Source organism: Capricornis sumatraensis, chromosome 5, assembly GCF_032405125.1.
Source record: "Capricornis sumatraensis isolate serow.1 chromosome 5, serow.2, whole genome shotgun sequence".
NCBI lineage: Eukaryota > Metazoa > Chordata > Mammalia > Artiodactyla > Bovidae > Capricornis > Capricornis sumatraensis.
The window spans coordinates 117,346,515-117,367,491 of record NC_091073.1 but is presented as its reverse complement, the minus strand read 5'-3'; the positions used below and the strand labels follow the sequence as shown (position 1 = coordinate 117,367,491).

The window sequence follows — 20,977 nt, the reverse complement described above, 5'->3', positions numbered from 1 at the left end:
GATAAACATTTCCATAAGAAAAAGGCATTGGTTATCTCTAGGTTTGAGAATTGTTAACTTCAGGTGAAACCAGGTGTCATTATGGCAACACAGTATTTTAAGAGAAACCTCCTTTTAAATTTGTATAGAGAAGGAAACAATATTGCTAGTTTGTTTCCTCCTGCCACTTAAGAGAGATAAAAATGTCTGACACTTGCAAGCTATTTCCTCTGTTTGGAGACCCCTGGCTTTCCTGCCTCTTACCCTCTCACTGTCATACTCTCCTTACTGAGTATATATTTTTTTCTTAGAAAACCCAGCCATTTGATAAAACAGAGACCAGGCAGGGATGAGAGGAGTTGAAAGCATGGGACAGATATTTGATTCAGTGGTTGTAGGAAGCTCAGACCATCAAAAAGACTTCTGGGTGGGAACTGAATAGGAAGAAGGTTCTGGAAAGGTTGGAAAAGTCCAGCATCCTGGAAGTGTTGTAGGAAGGGGGGGACCTCTACAGGGCCCCAAGAGCGGGCTCTTGTCTAACACTCGGAAAAGAATTGTCCGAGGAGACACGTGCTGACCAAGCAAGAGATTTTATTGGGAAAGGGCACCCAGGTGAAGAGCAGTAGGTAAGGTAACCCAGGAGAACCACTCTGCTGCGTGGCTCGCAATGTTGGATTTTATGGTGATGGGATTAGTTTCCAGGTGGTCTTTGATCAATCATTCTAATTCCGAGTCTGTCCTGGTGGTGCACGCATCGTTCAGCCAAGATGGATGCTAGCAAGAGGGATTCTGGGAAGTGGACGGACACGAGGTGTCTCTTTTAGACCTTTCCCAAACTCTTCCGGTTGGTGGTGGCTTATTAGTTCCATATTCTTTATCAGGATCTCCTGTCATAAAACAACTCATGCAAATGGTTACTATGGTGCCTGGCCAGGGTGGGCTGTTTCAATCCCCTAACAGAAGGATCAATCATAAAGACTTTGGCCATCCTGGGTGATTTATTCTACCAGCCCCATGTTAGCTCCCTTTTTCTCTATGTAAGAATACTTTGAGCCCAGGCCCGAGGTGAGAATTGAGGGTGTGACAGCCAAATTGATCCAGATGTGCTAGTCCTCTGAGATCTTTTCCTTTTTTTCTTTTTTTGTCTTCCTCCTCAAGAGGCATGTATTACTCTTTTTGTCAGTTAAAACTGCTAAAACAAATAGCAAAGACTGGGTGGTAATCAGGAAATATTTACTTCTGGCTGTTCTGGAGCCTGGGAGGTCCAAGATCAAGGTGTGGGGGATTTGGTGTCTGGGGAGAAGCCACTTCCTGGTTGCTGTGTCCACATCTGATGGAGAGAGAGTAGTCTCTTTCTTTTCTTTGTTGTTCAGTCGCTAAGTGGTGTCTGACTGTTTGCGATCCCAAGGACTGCAGCATGCCTGACCTGGACATGCTTCCCTGTTCTTCACCATCTCCCAGAGTTTGCTCAAACTCACATCCATTGAGTCAGTAATGCCATTCAACCATCTCATCCTCTGTCGCCTCTTCCCCTCCTGCCCTCAGTGTTTCCCAGCATCAGGGCCTTTTCCAGTGAGTTGAGTCTTTTCCAAAGAGTTGGCTCTTTGTATCAGGTGGCCAAAATATTGGAGCCTCAGCTTCAGCATCTGTTCTTCTAATGAATATAGTCCTTCTTTTCTTAGAAGGACACTAATTCCATCATGGAATTCCATCCTCATGCCCTCATCTAGACCTCATCACCTCCCAAAGACCTGACCACCAGTGACCATCACGTTGAGTATCAGTGTTTCACATATGAATTTTTTTGAGGGGGACACACTGAGTCCATAGGGATTGCATATTAACTTTTCATGTGCTCTGACAGGTGGAGGAGGAGGGAGCTTAAATGCAGGATCATCTTCATTGAGGTAGGCAAAACAGGCAATGGCAAAAGTGCCACCGGGAACAGCATTCTCTGCTAGCCCGTGTTTGAGTCCAATCTGGGGGCCCAGGCAGTGACCAGGAAGTGTCAGAGGGCAACAGACATGTGGAATGGGAGGACCATCCTGGTGGTAGACATGCCCCCCATCTTTGAGGCCGAAGCCCAGAATCAAGAGGTGTATGAGAATATCGGAGCCTGTTACCTGCTGTCGGTGCCAGGGCCCCACGTGCTGCTGCCGCCAACCCAGCTGGGGCACTTCAGAGAGCAGGACATGGTGGCTGTGACCAGGATGAAGGAGGTTTTTGGAGCAGGAGCTGAGAGGTACATGGTCATCCTTTTCACCAACAAGGAGGACTTAGAGGGTGGATCCCTGGATGAGTATGTTGCAAACACAGACAACTTCAGGCTGAGGAGCCTGGTCCGGAAGTGTGGATGTGGTACTGTGCCTTCAACAACTGGGCCTCCGGGGATGAGCAGAGAGAGCAGCTGGCCCAGCTGATGGCCATGATTGAGGGGCTGGAGGGGGAGCACCAAGGCACCTTCCTCACCAACGAGCTCTTCTTTGATGAATGGATGCTTCAGCAGATGGGGGGTGGCACCTGTGGAGAAGGTCAGAGGCGCTACCTGGACAAGGTACGGCTGCAGGTTGCAAAGCAAAAGCAAGACCTGAAAGAGGCCAAGAGAAACTGAGCCTTCAAGACAGTCTTCTGACTCAGAACCTGGATCGTTGTGAATTATGAGCTTTATGTTTGTCTTGTTTAGTACAGTTTACGTTTCCTTCTTATTCTACTGATCATCCTGTACCATCTTTAATTCTGTGTGATATCTGTGTGGCAGAGCCATTTCTCAAATATCACCTCATGGATTCATTTTTTAATTCAGAAATAAAGTCTCCTGGTTTGCACAGGACATGGTTTGTCATCTCTTCAGCTCCCATGACCCTCCTTCCTTGTAGATTTCCAGTGTGGTTCATGCCTCCACTGCTTCCTTGGTGAAGCCATGTATTCAGAGCAAGACAACAACTGAGTTTCAGGGATGCCTGGCTGGTATGTGTACCATCCCATTTTCTTTGCAGTGACCAGCTCAGTCATGGGCCTGAGACCAAAGTTGGGCCAATGGGAAGTGAGTAAAAGTCTGCAGAGGTGGGGCCAGAAGGTATCTCCTTGCCCAGGAGAGACCCCCATAGAGAGACAGTCTCTTTTTCCTCAGGACACTACGGCATCTGAGTGCAAGGCATGGAAAGACAGCAGCCATGTGAGGTTGAAGTCAAAATGTTAGGATTCACAAGGGGCTCATAGCATATAGTTAAAATATGGCACATTGTGGTGACCTGACAATCAAGAGATGAAGTGACAGTGGCCATATTGCCCTGGTGGGCATCCTGTTTTTCCTGAAGGCAGTAACCTGTTTCTCCCTGCTAGTGCTAGTTTCTCAAGACTACATGACCCCCCAGCTGTGAGACCCCTTCAACTGCATGACCACAAGACTCCAGCTGTGGAATAAAGATAAACTAAGCCCCCTCCCTTCAGGGCACAATGACCCATCAATAAGGTATAAGAAAGGTTGGCTGTAAAGGGAGGGCACTGGTTTTTCTCTAAAGCCAGTTATTTTCTTTCTTCCTTCCTATAATGAATCTTTCTCTGCCTGAATGCCTGGCTTGCTCTTTTTCTTTGCATTTGCCTTGCATTTCTGGTGCTGAAACCCAGGAGGGAAGACCCACTGTGGCTACGTGTACTCCTCTCCTGAGCCCACCTTCGGTGGTTCCCTCCCTTGGACCTCACTGAGAAACTGGGATGAGCCCCCGGGACGGGATTCTCCACTTGGCTTGCTGGACTGACATCCACACGCTGGTTCAGATTTCATTGGCTGCAGGGGTGGGTGAATTTGGCTCTCTCGGATCCTCTTTCTCTGATCTGGTTTTTGAAGCCCTAGCACTAGGTGGAGGATCCCCATGGCCCTTGGGCTCTGGTCTCACTTTGAAATCAGTTCAGTTAGTTCAGTTCAATCGCTCAGTCGTGTCCAACTCTTTGCGACCCCATGAATCACAGCACACCAGGCCTTCCTGTCCATCACCAACTCCCAGAGTCCATGTTGAAATGAGGGACATCAATTTCAAGGTAGACCCTGTCACTGTCTGTGAAGGCCTGTGAGTGGGGATGCCTTTCCTCTCCGAACTTTCTTCTCGTTTTTCACTCACCCTGGTTTTCCCTCCTTCCCTTTCGATTCAGTTCAGTTCAGTTCAGTTCATTTCAATTCAGTCGCTCAGTCATGTCCGACCCTTTGCGACCCCATGAATCGCAGCATGCCAGGCCTCCCTGTCCATCACTGCGGGGGACTGCCCATGAAGGGTTAAGTCTTGGGAGCTGCTCGGCAGGTATGCAGAGCCTTAGGCACATTCCTAAGCTCCCTGTCCCGCCCCCCTTGAAGAGTTTTTACAGCCCCTAAGGTCAGGGTGTCCTGCAACATGTCATAGAAGATAGATTACTTATTATACTCTGTACACAATGGTAAGGATCTAGGGGTCTGGTGATTGTATCCTGAAGTTAAAAAATAATCCTGTACATGTCTTAAGTCACATACATTATCCTATAAATACTATAGCCTAATAAAGAAAGGCATCAGCCAATTGTGGTCTGATCCTCTCAACCCCATCTTTTGTCTCTCTCTTATTTTTCTTAGCGGGGATGCTCCGTTCTCTCCCTGTGCAGGTGCAACTCTTGCTTGTGCTGGCCGCAGCAGGTGGCGCCCAACGTGGGGCAGTTCGACAGTTTTCCTCGCCACTACTCTTATTAAGCTGAAAAGAGTGAGTATATAAGTATACAAGTGATTTAAATTAAGGAGGAGTAGTAAGGTATATAGTTGAGAGTATAAATATGGGACAGACGCATAGTCGTCAATTGTTTGCACATATGTTATCTGTAATGTTAAAACACCAGGGAATTACTATTTCCAAACCTAAATTAATCAATTTTCTTTCATTTATTGAGGAAGTTTGCCCTTGGTTCCCCAGAGAAGGCACAGTAAGTTTAGAGACGTGGAAGAAGGTAGGGGAACAAATTCGGACTCATTATACTTTACATGGCCCTGAAAAGGTTCCTGTAGAAACTTTATCCTTTTGGACACTAATTCGTGATTGCCTGGACTTTGATAATGATGAATTAAAACGTTTAGGAAATTTATTAAAACAGGAAGAAAATCTTCTTCATGTTCCTGATTCGGAGCCCAAGTATGCTGTTCCCAAGGGAATTGAAGGTGACCCTCCGTTTTGTAACTTATCGCGTCCGCCGGATAATGATGATTCACTTTCCTCCACAGATGAGGCGGAATTAGACAAAGAGGCTGCTAAATACCATCAAGAAGATTGGGGTTTTTTGGCACAAGAAAAGGGGGTGTCAATATCTAAAGATGATTTGGTTGAATGTTTAAAAAATCTCACTGTTGCTTTACAGAACTCAGGAATCAAGCTTCCTAGTAACAACTCAAAATCTCCTTCTGCTCCGCCTCTCCCCCCTGCCTATGCTCCTTCCGTAGTTGCTGGTCTCGATCCCCCTCCGGGGCCTCCTCCTCCACCATCTGAAAATGTGTCTCCACTACAAAAGGCATTGAGACAAGCACAACGACTTGGTGAGGTTGTCTCCGATTTTTCTCTTGCTTTTCCTGTCTTTGAACATAATAATCAGCGTTTCTATGAAGCGCTGCCTTTCAAGCAATTGAAAGAGTTAAAGATTGCTTGCTCACAATACGGTCCTACCACTCCATTCACTGTTGCTATGATAGAAAGTTTGGGTACTCAGAATCTACCCCCAAATGATTGGAAACAAATAGCTAGAGCTTGTCTTTCGGGGGGAGATTATTTATTATAAAAATCTGAATATGTTGAACAGTGTGCTCGTATAGCTGATGTTAATCGGCAGCAAGGTATACAAACCTCCTATGAAATGTTGATTGGTGAAGGCGCTTTCCAGGCTACTAATACTCAACTTAATTTCTTACCTGGTGCATATGCACAAATATCAAATGCAGCCCGACAGGCATGGAAAAAACTCCCTAGCTCCAGTACTAAGACAGAAGATCTTTCAAAGGTCCGACAGGGACCTGATGAGCCTTATCAGGACTTCGTGGCGCGACTCTTAGATACTATAGGTAAGATAATGTCAGACGAAAAGGCTGGGATGGTATTAGCAAAACAATTGGCTTTTGGAAACGCTAACTCTGCCTGTCAAGCTGCTTTACGACCTTATAGAAAGAAGGGAGATCTGTCTGATTTTATTCGTATTTGTGCTGACATTGGACCCTCCTATATGCAAGGCATTGCTATGGCAGCGGCATTACAAGGAAAAAGCATTAAAGAGGTACTTTTTCAGCAACAAGCCAATATCTCCTTTTATGGTCTTACTATGCAATATCCTATGTGCTTTTCTTATCAATTACAACATCCTCACTGTATACAGGTGTCAGCTGATATATCCTATCCTCGAGTGACTATTTCTGGCATTGATGAAAAAACTGGAAAAAGATCGCACCGTGACGGAACTGGACCTCTCGACATTCCGTTTTGTGGCAAACATCTAAGCATCCGCATAGGAATAGACACTCCTTGGACTTTCTGTCGAGCCCGGGTTGTGTCGGTGTACAACATCAACAATGCCAATACCACCTTTTTATGGGATTGGGCACCTGGAGGAAAACCTGATTTTCCTAAATATCGAGGACAGCATCCACCCATTCTCTCTGTAAACACTGCTCACACATATCAAACAGAACTGTGGAAACTTTTGGCTGCTTTTGGTCATGGCAATAGTCTATATTTACAACCCAATATCAGTGGGAGTAAATATGGTAATGTAGGAGTTACGGGGTTTTTATATCCCCGAGCTTGTGTCCCTTACCCATTTATGTTGATACAAGGCCATGTGGAAATAACATTGTCATTGAATATTTATCATTTAAATTGTTCTAATTGCATACTTACCAATTGCATAAGAGGTGTTGCAAAAGGAGAACAAGTTATAATAGTAAAACAACCTGCTTTTGTAACGTTACCAGTTGAAATAACTGAAGCTTGGTATGACGAGACTGCTTTAGAATTGCTACAACGCATTAACACGGCTCTTAACCGCACTAAAAGAAGTGTGAGCCTGATTGTTCTGGGTATAGTATCTTTAATCACCCTTATAGCAACTGCTGTTACCGCTTCTGTATCTCTAGCACAATCCATTCAAGCTGCTCATACTGTAGATTCCTTGTCATATAACGTTACTAAAGTAATGGGAACACAAGAAGATATAGATAGAAAAATAGAAGATAGATTATCAGCTTTATATGATGTGGTTAGAGTTCTAGGAGAACAAGTTCAGAGCATTAGCTTTCGCATGAAAATTCAATGTCATGCTAATTATAAATGGATTTGTGTTACAAAAAAGGCTTATAATGCATCTGACTTTCCATGGGATAAGGTGAAGAAACATCTACAAGGAATTTGGTTTAATACTAATGTTTCTCTAGACCTATTGCAATTACATAATGAAATTCTTAATATTGAAAATTCTCCTAAAGCTACTCTAAACATAGCTGATACTGTTGACAATTTTTTACAGAATTTATTTTCTAACTTCCCTAGCTTGCATTCACTGTGGCGAAGCATAATTGCTGTGGGCGTGGTTTTGATTGTTGTGCTTATCGTGATTTGTTTGGCTCCTTGTTTTATTCGTAGTATTGTTAAAGAATTCTTACACATGAAAATTCTGATACATAAAAACATGTTGCAACACCGACACCTTATGGAGCTTTTAAAAAAAAATAAAGAGAGGGGAGCTGCGGGGGACTGCCCGTGAAGGGTTAAGTCTTGGGAGCTGCTCGGCAGGTATGCAGAGCCTTAGGCACGTTCCTAAGCTCCCTGTCCCACCCCCCTTGAAGAGTTTTTACAGCCCCTAAGGTCAGGGTGTCCTGCAACATGTCATAGAAGATAGATTACTTATTATACTCTGTACACAATGGTAAGGGTCTAGGGGTCTAGTGATTGTATCCTGAAGTTAAAAAATAATCCTGTACATGTCTTAAGTCACGTACATTATCCTATAAATACTATAGCCTAATAAAGAAAGGCATCAGCCAATTGTGGTCTGATCCTCTCAACCCCATCTTTTGTCTCTCTCTTATTTTTCTTAGCGGGGACGCTCCATTCTCTCCCTGTGCAGGTGCAACTCTTGCTTGTGCTGGCCGCGGCACATCACCATCTCCCAGAATTCACTCAGACTCACGTCCATCGAGTCCATGATGCCATCCAGCCATCTCATCCTTGGTCGTCCCCTTCTCCTCCTGCCCCCAATACCTCCCAGCATCAGAGTCTTTTCCAATGAGTCACCTCTTCACAGGAGGTGGCCAAAGTACTGGAGCTTCATCTTTAGCATCATTCCTTCCAAAGAAATCCCAGGGCTGATCTCCTTCAGAATGGGATTGTTGGATCTCCTTGCAGTCCAAGGGACTCTCAAGAGTCTTCTCCAACACCACAGTACAAATGCATCAATTCTTCGGCACTCAGCCTTCTTCACAGTCCAACTCTCACATCCATATATGACCACTGGAAAAACCATAGCCTTGACTAGACAGACCTTTGTTGGTGAAGTAATGTCTCTGCTTTTTAATATGCTGTCTAGGTAGGTCATAGCTTTCCTTCCAAAGAGTAATCATCTTTTAATTTCATGGCTCCAATCATCATCTGCATAGGTTTTGATGTCCAAAAAAAATAAGGTCAGCCACTGTTTCCACTGTTCCCCATCAATTTGCCATGAAGTGATGGGACCAGATGCCATGATCTTCGTTTTCTGATGTTGAGCTTTTAGCCAACTTTTTCACTATCCTCCTTCACTTTCATAAAGAGGCTCTTTAGTTTTTTTTTTTTTTTTTCACTTTCTGCCATAAGGGTGGTGTCATCTGCATATCTGAGGTTATTGATATTTCTCCCAGAAATCTTGATTCCAGCTTGTGCTTCCTCTAGCCCAACATTTCCCATGATGTACTCTGCATATAAGTTAAATAAGCAGGGTGACAATATACAGCCTTGACGTACTCCTTTTCCTATTTGGAAACATTCTGTTGTTCCATGTCCAGTTCTAACTGTTGCTTCCTGATCTGCATACAGATTTCTCAAGAGGCAGGCCAGGTGGTCTGGTATCCCCATCTCTTTCAGAATTTTCCAGTTTATTGTGATCCACACAGTCAAAGGCTTTGGCATAGTCAATAAAGCAGAAATAGATGTGTTTCTGGAACTCTCTTGCTTTTTCCATGATCCAGTGGATGTTGGCAATTTGATCTCTGGTTGCTCTGCCTTTTCTAAAACCAGCTTGAACATCTGGAAGTTCATGCTTCATGTATTGCTGATGCCTGGCTTGGAGAATTTTAAGCATTACTTTACTAGCGTTGAGGTGAGTGCATTTGTGTGGTAGTTAGAGCATTCTTTGGCATTGCCTTTCTTTGGGATTGGAATGAAAACTGACCTTTTCCAGTCCTGTGGCCACTGCTGAGTTTTCCAAATTTGCTGGCATATTGAGTGCAGCCCTTTCACAGCATCATCTTTCAGGATTTGAAATAGATCCACTGGAATTCCATCACCTCTACTAGCTTTCTTCATTGTGATGCTTCCTAAGGCCCACTTGACTTCACATTCCAGGATGTCTGGCTCTAGGTGAGTGATTACATCATCGTGATTATCTGGGTGGTGAAGATCTTTCATGTACAGTTCTTCTGTGTATTCTTGCCACCTCTACTTACTGTCTTCTGCTTTTGTTAGGTCCATACCATTTCTGTCCTTTATTGAGCCCATCTTTGCATGAAATGTTCCCTTGGTATCTCTAATTTTCTTGAAAAGATGTCTAGTCTTTCCTATTCTTTTCTTTTCCTCTATTTCTTTGAATTGATCGATCAGGAAGTCTTTCTTATTTCTATATGCTAATCCTTGGAATTCTGCATTCAGATGGGTATATCTTTTCTTTTCCCCTTTGTTTTCACTTCCCTTCTTTCCACAGCTATTTGTAAGGCCTCCTCAGACAGTCATTTTGCTTTTTTGCATTTCTTTCTCCTGGGGATGGTCTTGATTCTTATCTCCTGTACAATGTCTTGAACCTCCATCCATAGTTCATCAGGCACTCTGTTTATCAGATCTGGTCCCTTAAATCTATTTCTCCCTTCCACTGTATAGTCATAAGGAATTTGATTTAGGTCATACCTGAATGGTCTAGTGGTTTTCTCCACTTTATTCAATTTCATTCTGAATTTGGCAATAAAGAGTTCAGGATCTGAGCCACAGTCATCTCCCAGTCTTGTTTTTGCTGATTGTATAGAGCTTCTCCATTTTTGCTGCAAAGAATATAATCAATCTGATTTCTGTGTTGACCATCTGGTGATGTCCATGTGTAGAGTCTTCTCTTGTGTTGTTGGAGGAGGGTGTTTCCTATGACCAGTGCGTTCTCTTGGCAAAACTCTATTAGCCTTTGCCCTGCTTTATTCTGTACTCCAATGCCGAATTTGCCTGTTGCTCTAGGTGTTTCTTGACTTCCTGCTTTTGCATTCCAGTCCCCTATAATGAAAAGGACATCTTTTCGGGGGTGTTAGTTCTAGCAGGTCTTGTAGGTTTTCATAGAACCATTCATCTTCAGCTTCTTCAGTGTTAGTGGTCGGAGCACAGGCTTGGATTACCATGAGATTGAATGGTTTGCCTTGGAAACGAACAGAGATCATTCTGTTGTTTTTGAGACTGTATCCAAGTACTGCATTTCAGACTCTTTAATTGACTATGATGGCTACTCCTTTTCTTCTAAGGGATTCCTACCCATAGCAGTAGATATAATGGTCATCTGAGTTAAATTCACTGATTTCAGTCTATCTTAGGTTGCTGATTCCTAGAATGTCAGTTCACTCTTGCCATCTCCTGTTTGACCACTTCCAATCTGCCCTGATTCATGGACTTACATTCCAGGTTCCCATGCAATACTGCTCTTTACAGCATCAGACTTTGCTTCTATCACCAGTCTCATCCACAACTGGGTGTTGTTTTTGCTTTGGCTCCATCCCTTCATTCTTTCTGAAGTTATTTCTCCACTGATCGCCAGTAGCATTTTGGGTACCTACCGACCTGGGGAACTCAGCTTTCAGTGTCCTATCTTTTTGCCTTTTCATACTGTTCATGGGGTTCTCAAGGCAAAAATACTGAAGTGGTTTGCCATTCCCTCCTCCAGTGGACCACATTCTATCAGACCTCTCCACCACGACCCATCAGTCTTTGGTGGCCCCACACGGCATGGCTTAGTTTCATTGAGTTAGACAAGGCTGTGGTCCATGTGTTCAGATTGGCTAGTTGTCTGTGATTATGATTTCAGTGTGTCTGCCCTCTGATGCCGTCTCGCAACACCTACCATCTTACTTGGGTTTCTCTCACCTTGGACTTGGGGTAACTCTTCATGGCTGCTCCAGCAAAGCCCAGCCGCTGCTCCTTACCTTGGATGAGGCGTATCTCCTCACACTGCCCCTCCTGACCTTGAATGTTGAGTAGCTTCTCTTGGCCCTCCTTTGCCAGTGCAGCCGCCGCTTCTTGGACACGGGGTTGCTCCTCTAGGCTGCCTCCGCTGACCTCAGACGTGGGGTAGCAGCTCCTATCCGCCGCCCCTGTGCTGACGCAGCCTGGCACTCTCGGTCACTACCCCTGACCTTGGGCGAGGGGTAGCTCCTCTCCGCCACGCTACTGCTCGGTCCATCTCAGCTGGCATGCTTCTGCGCAGTCCGTCTCAGCTGGCGCTGAGATATAGATATAGTTTACTTTAAAAATATTTATTTGGATGCACTGGGATCTATAATCAGGGCATGCAGGCATGCAGGATCTTAGTTGTGGCATGCAAACTTAATTGTGGCATATGGGATCTAGTTCTCTGACCAGAGACTGCGTCCAGGCCCCTGCATTGAGAGCGGGATTTACGTCTACCTTTACCCTCTTGCTTCTGCTCTCTGTTTGCCCCATGTTTTCATTGTTACTCTTTTTTCCATTCTTCTGTGTTTATCTCTTCAAAATTATTCCATTTTCTCTCCTCTTTTGGTGTTTTTTCTACTGGTTGTTCTGGAAACTAAAGTATTTATCCTTAATGTATTATTCTCCACTTTGAATTCATAGTGGACCACTTCAAAGAAGATATAAGAACCTTATGAATGTGTGCTTCCATTTAGCCCCTACCTTTCCTTTGTGATGCTGTCGTTTTTTGCTTCTTTGTGAGTCAGAAACTCACAACAGGTCATTATTGTTTTTGCCTTAGTCAATTTCATTTTTTAAAGAAACTAAGCAATGGTCAAAAAGTCTTCTCATGTTTCCCACATATTTAAAATGTCCAGAAACTTTTATTCTTTCCTGTTGACCCAAAGTTCTATCTGGTATCATTTTCTTTAATCCTGAAGAATTTCTTTAACATTTCTTATATCTCAAGTCCTACTGGGGGAGGGGGGGGGGATCAAATTCTCTCTGGTTTTCTCTCTTAAAATATCTTTATTCAATTTTCATTTCTGATGGGTAGTTTTTCTGGGCCTATCTTTTATGTTTTTTCACCACATAAAACCTATTCCAGTGCTTTCTGGCTCATATGAGCTCTTCTATGAAAGTATCCATTTTTCTTATATTGTTCCCCTGTGTGTAATGTAGTTTCCCCCTCCTCTAGTTGATTTTAAATTTTTCTTTCCTGTCTCTCTATCTCTTTTTCTTAGTTTTCAGTTTCAAAATGATTTATTTTCCCCTCCCCTGCAGGAAGCACAAGGGAATTTTCTTCGATATTTACTATCAGAACCTGATGGGGCTCCCAGAAGTAAAACTCACAAAAGGGTGGGATCACTCTACAACAGGATCCTCCTGGAAGTTTAAGTCTATGCTGACCATCGGTCAATCCCAGTTTTGCTGCCCCAGCACTGTTGCCCATGGTGAGTCTCTGCTCTCCTGAGCCATGACTCCCTGTATTTGCCTGTCTGTTCTCCAGTCTTGGAGGCAGCACCTTGCCCTGTCTCCTCAAAGCAACCTCTGAAGTATTTGAGAAAGTTGATTTTTCAGTCCATTCAATGTTCACTTATTCTTAGGATAGAGTAGTGACCTCCAAGCTTCTGACATGTAACCAGAAATTGAAACTGAAATTTATCAATTGGATTCCATATTGTATCTGTATTTTGGGCTCAGTTTAGAAATGTTTTCCTCACTCTTGTGTTTTGAAGAATTTGTTTGTTTTCTTCCAGAGAATATAGTTTTTAACAAATACTTGATGAATTTGGGATACTTCTTGCATTGGTATGAGGACTGAATCCAATTTTATGCTTTTTCAAATGGTTGTTCAATTATTTCAATACTTCTCATTACAATGTCCATCTTCCCTCTGTTGATATGGAATGCTGCCTTTCAGTTCAGTTCAGTCACTCAGTTGTGTCCCACTCTTTGCAACCCCATGAATTGCAGCATGCCAGGCCTCCCTGTCCATCACCAACTCCCGGAGTTCACTCAACTTATGTCCAACAAGTTGGTGATGCCATCCAGCCATCTCATCCTCTGTTATCCCCTTCTCCTCCTGCCCCTAATCCCTCCCAGCATCAGAGTCTTTTCGACTGAGTCAACTGTTTGCATGAGGTGGCCAAAGTACTGGAGTTTCAGCTTTAGCATCAGTCCTTCCAATGAACACCCAGGATTGATCTCCTTTAGAATGGAATGATTGGATCTCCTTGCAGTCCAAGGGACTTTCAAGGGTCTTCTCCAACATCACAGTTCAAAGCATCAATTCTTTGGCATTCAGCTTTCTTCACAGTCCAACTCTCACATCCATACATGACCACTGGAAAAACGATAGCCTTGACTGGACAGACCTTTGTTGGCAAAGTAATGTCTCTGCTTTTGAATATGCTATCTAGGTTGGTCATCACTTTCCTCCCAAGGAGTAAGCATCTTTTAATTTCATGGCTGCAATCACCATCTGCAGTGATTTTGGAGCCCCACAAAATAAATCTGACACTGTTTCCACTGTTTCCCCATCTATTTACCAAGAAGTGATGGGACCAGATGCCATGATCTTAGTTTTCTGAAAGTTGAGCATTAAGGAAACTTTTTCACTTTCATCAAGAGGCTTTTTATTTCCACTTCACTTTCTGTCATAAGGGTGATGTCATCTGCATATCTGAGGTTATTGATTTTTCTCCTGGCAACCATTATTCCAGCTTGTGCTTCATCCAACCCAGCATTTCGCACGATGTACTCTGCATATAAGTTAAATAAGCAGGGTGACAATATACAGCCTTGACGTACTCCTTTTCCTATTTGGAACCAGTCTGTTGTTCCATGTCCAGTTCTAACTGTTGCTTCCTGACCTGCATACAGGTTTCTCAAGAGGCAGGTCAGGTGGTCTGGTATTCCCATCTCTCTCAGAATTTTCTACAGTTTATTGTGATCCACACAGTCAAAGGCTTTGGCATAGTCAGTAAAGCAGAAATAGATGTGTTTCTGGAACTCTCTTGCTTTTTCCATGATCCGGCGGATGTTGGCAATTTGATCTCTGGTTCCTCTGCCTTTTCTAAATCCAGATTGAACATCTGGAAGTTCACAGTTCACGTATTGCTGAAGCCTGGCTTGGAGAATTTTGAGCATTTCTTTACTAGCGTGTGAGATGAGTGCAATTGTGCAGTAGTTTGAGCATTCTTTGGCATTGCCTTTCTTTGGGATTGGAATGAAAACTGACATTTTCCAGTCCTGTGGCCACTGCTGAGTTTTCCAAATTTGCTGGCATATTGAGTGCAGCCCTTTCACAGCATCATCTTTCAGGATTTGAAATAGCTCCACTGGAATTCCATCACCTCCACTAGCTTTGTTCGTAGTGATGCTTTCTAAGGCCCACTTGACTTCCCATTCTAAGATGTCTGGCTCTAGGTGAGTGATCGCACCATCATTGATTATCTTGGTCATGACGATCTTTTTGCACAGTTCTTTTGTGTATTCTTGCCACCTCTTCTTAATATCTTCTGCTTCTGTTAGGTCCATACCATTTCTGTCCTTTCTCAAGCCCATCTTTGCATGAAATGTTCCCTTTATATCTCTAATTTTCTTGAAGAGATCTCTAGTCTTTCCCATTCTGTTGTTTTCCTCTATTTCTTTGCATTGATCACTGAAGAAGGCTTTCTTATCTCTTCTTGCTATTCTTTGGAACTCTGTATTCAGACGCTTGTATCTTTCCCTTTTCTCCTTTGCTTTTTGCTTCTCTTCTTTTCACAGCTATTTGTAAGGCCTCCCCAGACAGCTATTTTGCTTTTTTGCATTTATTTTCCATGGCAATGGTCTTTATCCCTGTCTCCTGTACATGTCCCGAACCTCTGTCCATAGTTCATCAGGCATTCTGTCTATCAGATCTAGTCCCTTTTATCTATTTCTCACTTCCACTATATAATCATAAAAGATTTGATTTAGGTCATACCTGAATGATCTAGTGGTTTTCCCTACTTTCTTAAATTTAAGTCTGAATTTGGCAATAAGGAGTTCATGAATTGAGTCACAGTCAGCCCCCAGTCTGGTTTTTGCTGACTATATAGATCTTCTCTATCTTTGGCTGCAAAGAATATAATCAATCTGTTTTTGGTGTTGACCATCTGGTGACGTCCATGTGAAATACTAGTGGGAGTATGATCACCTCAGGACAAAGGGACTTGCCCTGAAAGAGCAAAACTGGAACAGCTCCTTGCTAATGACATTAAGCCTTTCCAAGTTAAGTTCAAAGGCAGCAACCAGTAATTTAAGTGGCTGCTGGAGCAAACCCGGGATCCTTCAGAAGAGCATAATAATAACCTGAGTCTCTACAATATGCTATGGAGAATATCCTGTAAACTATTAAAAATTCTTTTTTTCTAACATGAAGGTAGAAAGTTATAAAGTTTCCCTCTGCACATGTTTATCTGCAAGTCATAATTTTTTGTGTATTCTCTTTTCACTGTCATTCAGTTTATGATATTTTGCATATTCTTTGTGATATCTTTTTTCACTCATGGAGAATGTATTTAATTTCCAAGTATTTGAGTATTTTCTAGAAATTGCACTATCCAATATGGTAGACACTAGCCATATGTGGTCCTTGAGCATTTTCAAATATAGCTATACCTGGAATACTGAACTTTTATTTCATGATAATTTGTTTTAATTTAAATTTAAACACTGAAGCACTGTAAAATATTTTACTATGAAATACAGTTCTGTTGTTTGGGTAGAAATACACTTCACTCTAATGGTTGTATCACATATGATTGTTGTATTGCAATGTAAACCTTGGGAACATTTATCATTTCTAGTGTCAGAACATGAGCATATCATCACTGATTTAGTCATGTCTGAAGACTGATTCCCTTTCAACAATCTTCCTAATGAGTGTTGTGGTACTTTTATGAACACTTTGTGTAGACAGCATAGGTGACAGTGATACAGAGCTACATTTAGTTGTTATTAAATTTAAATCCTGATGATTATTTTACTTATACTAGATTCAGACTAAGTTTTAGTTAAAAATAAGCATGGAGAATATTTAAGCTTCACAATGAAGGCATCATACTGATGCAGAATGAATGGAGATGACAAAGCAGGTACTAAGACTGGAACGGGAGAGAGAAAAAGCCTGGAAGATGTTTTACAACATTCAGGATGAATGGTTATTGCAGTGTGCTGCAGTGCAGTGAAACCAAGAAAAAAGAAACAAACAAAAAAGGTGTTAGAAATCTTTTCAGTAAATACATATAGGGTTTGATAAGAGGTTTCCTCTTAGCCATCAAAAACAGACTTGACAAAACTAGTAAAGGAACTCAGAATTGAATGGCCAACAGAAAACACTCTGGATGGCTTTTAACAGACTCAGGACTTGCAACTTGGCCAGGTATAAAACAGCTTGGATTATTGCATGAAAAAATTTTTTTCAATTGGAGAGATGATGAAAAATATTATTACTTTGGTTATGGAAAGTTTTCTCACAAATGTTTAAAGAAAAAAACTAAAAATTCTAATGTATACAAAACGTGAAAGACCTTCTACCAAATAATTGCCCAGGGAAGAAAAGACCTTTAAAATAATATCAAAGATTAATGGAGTTAAAGCTTTAAAAATTGCAAGTCTTTTTCTTTAGAGCTACATGAGAAGTGTGACTTTAGACACGATTGACATAACACTTTGAGTATGTCTTTATTTTTTTTAAGCCTTTCCCCTCCTTATTTTAGCAATGGATGGAAATGTGTGATTTTCTCTTGACTTGAAAATATTTTCAACGCATGGTGATCTTGCCTGATGGGTTTAGTATTTTCTGCATAACCGATACAGGAACTCCTATAAGACTCTCCTCCATCCTGTTTTAAAAGTCAGAAAAAAGCAGCAAACTGGGAGGGAAATAGCTTATCCCCAGAGTAGTAATGTTCGAAGGCTTTCAAAGTATGTTGGTTTTTCCCTCCTTCCAACTTCGTGTCTCAATTTTCTTCTTACAGCTTACAAAATGTAAGGGTCTTGTTGTTGTTAAGAGCTGGTCTTTGTAGGTTTTTTTTTTTTTTCATTCCCCAGATGAAAGTCCAATCTCTCCTTAGTTTGCTTCTCTATGCAGTATTTGACTTGCTCAGTTCTTGCCGAATTGCATCAATGAGCTCTTTTTTTAGCTTGTGCTTAGTTTCCAGCATTTCGCATGATGTACTCTACATGTAAGTTAAATAGGCAGCCTTGACGTACTCCTTTCCCAATTTGGAACCAGTCTGTTGTTCCATGTCCAGTTCTAACTCTTGCTTCAAGATTGCCAGGAGAAATATCAATAACCTCAGATATGCAGATGACACCACCCTTAAGGCAGAAAGTGAACAAGAACTAAAGAGCCTCTTGATGAAAGTAGGAGAAGGAAGACAGGATGGCACTTCTATTGCAAAAGCAAAGCCAACCCACAGGGCTTCTTCTACCACCTCTTGGTCATATGCTTACCCCAGCTACAAGAAACACAGTACAAGAAACAAGTCATGGATCAGAAATCAACTCACTCAGTGCCTTTACACTAGCCTGTGGACTTTCTTGTTGGGGACCAACAGGCCTTCAGAGTCTTGAAAGACATGAGACATCACCCAGCAAGTAGGGGAGACAGAGGCTGAGGCTGGAGACCCCATATGTATAGGAGAGTGAAAATGTTGGCTTAAAACTCAACATTCAGAAAACTAAGATCATGGCATCTGGTCCCATCACTTCAAGGCAAATAGATGTGGAAACAGTGGAAACAGTGACAGCTTTATATTTTGGGGCTCCAAAATCACTGCAGATGGTGACTTCAGCCATGAAATTAAAAGATGCTTGCTCCTCAGAAGAAAAGTTATGACCAACCTAGAAAGGATATTGAAAAGTAGAGACATTACTTTGCCACAAAGGTCCATCTAATCAAAGCTATCATTTTTCTCATAGTCATGTATGGATGTGAGAGTTGGACCATAAAGAAAGCTGAGAGCCAAAGAACTGATGCTTTTGAACTGTGGTGTTGGAGAAGACTCTTGAGAGTCCCTTGGACCACAAGGAGATCCAACCAGTCCATGCTAAAGGAAGCCAGTCCTGAATATTCGTTGGAAGGACTGATCCTGAAGCTGAAGCTCCAACATTTTGGCCACCTGATCTGAAGAACTGACTCATAGGAAAAGAGCCTGATGCTGGGAAAAATTGAAGGCAGGAGGAGAAGTGGACGACAGAGGATGAGATGGTTGGATGGCATCACTGATTCAGTAGACATGAGTTTGAGCAAACTCTGGGTATTGGTGATGGACAGGGATGCCTGGTGTGCTGGTCCATGGGGTTGCAAAGAGCTGGACATGACTGAGTGGCTGAACAGTACTGAACTGGGCTCTCTTCTATTTCCAGGAGAAGGAGGACTCCTAACTGTGGTTTCTGTTATGTCTCCACTTCATCTTTACTAGGGAGACCTAGCATATTGGTAACAATATGGTGTTTTGCTTTATTGGATTCAATTCTTTGTGTGTATACTTTTCCTTCAGAATCCTGGAGAGGAGAAGGGTCTTTGGCACCCTGGATCTAGCCAGTAATACTTGGAGCAGAGGAAATGCCTTGAAAAATTTTGAAGCCACTGTCTCTTTCTTTGTTTAACACTGGATATTTGCTCCAATGTAATCACTCTCAAATCACTGTTTAGGACCAGCCACATTGGCAATGCCAGGGAACTGTTAGGAGTGCAAATTCTCAGGTCTACTCACTCAGTAACTTTGTATGTTAATAAGTCTTCCAGGTGTCTCTGATACAAGCTAATGCTTCAAAAACTTATGGGAAAATCAGATTCCAATATTTTAAAAAATATTAATAGATTTGTTTCAAAAGATAACACCCTTGTCAACCAATAGATCGTCCATATTCTATCACTTTTCCAATTTTCAGAAAAAAATTTAATCATCAGATAATAACATTTTACACAGTATAAGTCCAGCTAATTAGAGTTGAGAACAGTCTCTCCTCTTCTAGGGGAAAGGAAGCAGGAAGGCAGAGGAATAAAGCAATCACATATGGTCCTAAACTTTTCTCTCAAGGTTCAGGAAACAAGAGGTATATTAGATAGCCAAGTTATGGTCACTTCTTGCATTCTGGTCTGGGGAGTGCCCTCTGGAAAAAATCGTTTCAAACATGGATGTCACTCTATGTGGTCCTTGTTTCAGGGATGGATATACTTTCCTTTTCTATCTGCTTTGGTGCCTCCCCAGTACTTTCTAGTCTTTGTTCTTTGTAGTTTATTCCAAAGTTTATCTGTAGGATATTTAATATGTTACAAGACTCTGTTCTTTTTTGGAACCAGACTTGAGCACTGAGGTTCTATTTTCTTATCCTTTCCTTGGTTCATGTGTAGAAAGAGGAAGAGTTTAGGACTGTAGAAAAGTTTGGTTGGGAATCATCAAAAGAATCTGCCATACCATTGAGAATGAGGTCTCTCTAGAGTGAGAAGTGTGTGGCAAGTTCACCCCAGCTCATATGGCAGGTGCTGCTGGACATTAGCTCACTAGCATTTGTCCCCTCCTCATGACTAACAAAACTACAATTTTGCTTATCACAGCAACGGACCCATGTGAAATACTGAGTTGTACTGTGTTTCTTGTAGCTGGGGTAAGCATATGACCAAGACGTGGTAGAAGAAGCCCTGTGGGTTGGCTTTGCTTTTGCAATAGAAGTGCCATCCTGTCTTCCTTCTTGTGTCTGTTCTTTCTGCCTGCAGTTCTGACATGAGGCTGAAGCTGAAGTGGCCAGCCTACCATTCTGAGGAAAAAAGTTACCAGAAATGGTGGGAAGAAAAAAAAATCAAGTTCCTTGGATAGTTACATCAGCTTTGGAGTACCAGCCTTAAACTCCCTGTATCAAAATTGAACCCTTTGTTAAGATACTTTGGTGAAGTTGTATTTCCTTCAACCACATGAAATATCACCCTCTAGCTGATATTCCAGGGCTGAATGAGAGCCACTGCCTGATCAGCTACAGAGAACGTAGACCATCTGCAGCTGTTGTGAAGTCAGTTGAGGAGTCCATGAAAGGGTGCTGCCTGGATCAGAAATCAACTCACTCGGTGCCTTTACACCAGCTTGTCGACTTTCTTGTTGGGGACCAACAGGCCTTCAGAGGCTTGACAGACATGAGACATCACCCAGCAAGTAGGGGAGACAGAGGCTGAGGCTGGAGACCCCATATGCACGTGCATGTGTGTGTGCTCAGTTGTGTCCAACTCTTTGTGACTCTGTGGACTGTAGCCCTCCGTCCATGGAATTTTCCAGGCAAGAATACTGGAGTGAGTTTCCATTTCCTTCTCCAGGGGATATTCCCAACCCAGGGATCGAATCTGTGTCTCCTGTATTGACAGGCAGATTCTTTACCACTGGTACCACCTGGGAAGCCTGGAGAACACGGTCTTTCTCCACAAACCAGTGTCCTTTAAGGCATCCAAAGTCCACGGGAGGAAATAAATACAATGGTTGCAGAAAATGTCTGAGTTACCTACATGGAAACTGAACACTATCTAAAGGGATTCTTTCTTTTTTTTCCCCTAA

The 20,977-nt window shown here is 42.5% G+C and overlaps 1 pseudogene; it reads left to right on the top strand.

Moving 5' to 3' along the window:
• The first annotated feature begins 1,829 nt into the window (after window positions 1-1,829).
• Window positions 1,830-2,590, top strand: LOC138079777 (GTPase IMAP family member 5-like; annotated as a pseudogene).
• Window positions 2,591-20,977: the final 18,387 nt, after the last annotated feature.